A 1,262-nucleotide genomic window follows, 5' to 3' on the forward strand; every position below is an offset into this window, starting at 1 on the left:
GCTGCTGTCACCATCTGCAGTGATTTTGTTGAAGCCCAAAAGAATAAAGTCTGTCACTGTTTCCACTGTTTTCCCATCTATTTCCCATGAAGTGATGGGACCAGATGCCATAATCTTAGTTTTCTGAATGTTGAGCTTTAAGTCAACTTTTTCAGTCTCTTCTTTTACTTTCATCAAGAGGCTCTTTAGTTCTTTGCTTTCTGCCATAAGGGTGGTGTCATCTGCGTATCTGAGGTTAATGATATTTCTCCCGGTAATCTTGATTCCAGCTTATGCTTCATCCAGCCCAGCATTTCTCATGATGTACTCTGCATATAAGTTAAATAAGCAGGGCAACAATATACAGCCTTGACATACTCCTTTCCCTATTTGGAACCAGTCTGTTGTTCCATGTCCAGTTCTAACTGTTGCTTCCTGACCTGCATACAGATTTCTCAAGAGGCAGGTCAGGTGGTCTGGTATTCCTATCTCTTTAAGAATTTTCCAGTTTGTTTTGATCTGTACAGTCAAAACCTCCCTGGTGGCTTAGTCGGTAAAAGCATCTGCCTAGAATGCGGGAGACCCGGGTTCGATCCCTGGGTTGGGAAGATGCCCTGGAGTGACAACCCACTCCAGTATTCTTACCTGGAAAATCCCATGGACAGAGGAGCCTGGCAGGCTATACAGTCCATGGGGTCACAAAGAGTCAGACACGACTGAACGACTTCACTATACAGTCAAAGACTTTGGCATAGTCACAGTTCAGGTCACAACAATTAGTTTGCCCCTTTATGAAACAGGATGTTGAAATAGATGTGTTTAATTTTCACCATTATTTTAAAAGTTGAGCAGCACTATTCCACGGATTTGTGAAGGGGTCCAAGGGTATTATTCTGACTGGGAGCTTGGAGGTTACCATTTCAGGGAGTCAATTAAAATACTGACTTAATAGAATAAGAAGGTAAAATGGAGCAAAGTTACTGTTTTCATTTCTTTGCTATTGTTCCAGCTATTGTTTAGCCAGATGGTTCACATAAAGTGTTGTGCTTTTTTTTTTTTTCTTTTTTGGTGCGTGGTTTAAAATAGACTTTTTTCTTTTACTGTTTTATTTAAAAATATTGTACACTTGGAAGTCTCTTCAAAAACATAAGCATGTAATAGCAATTTGTTTCATAATAAACATCCTCTTTCGTACTTTATAAAATTTTGTGACTTTTCAAAGTTGAACATAAACAATCCAAGCACAAATAATATTTGTAGAAAATTGTTCAAAATGAAGAATG

The 1,262-nt window shown here is 38.7% G+C and overlaps 1 non-coding gene across 1 annotated transcript; it reads left to right on the forward strand.

Annotated features, from left to right (window-relative positions):
• The first annotated feature begins 514 nt into the window (after nt 1-514).
• Nucleotides 515-587, forward strand: TRNAS-AGA. The gene has a single exon. It is a non-coding gene; the product is annotated as a tRNA-Ser (tRNA).
• Nucleotides 588-1,262: the final 675 nt, after the last annotated feature.

Source organism: Cervus elaphus, chromosome 17, assembly GCF_910594005.1.
Source record: "Cervus elaphus chromosome 17, mCerEla1.1, whole genome shotgun sequence".
In the NCBI taxonomy this organism is placed as follows: domain Eukaryota; kingdom Metazoa; phylum Chordata; class Mammalia; order Artiodactyla; family Cervidae; genus Cervus; species Cervus elaphus.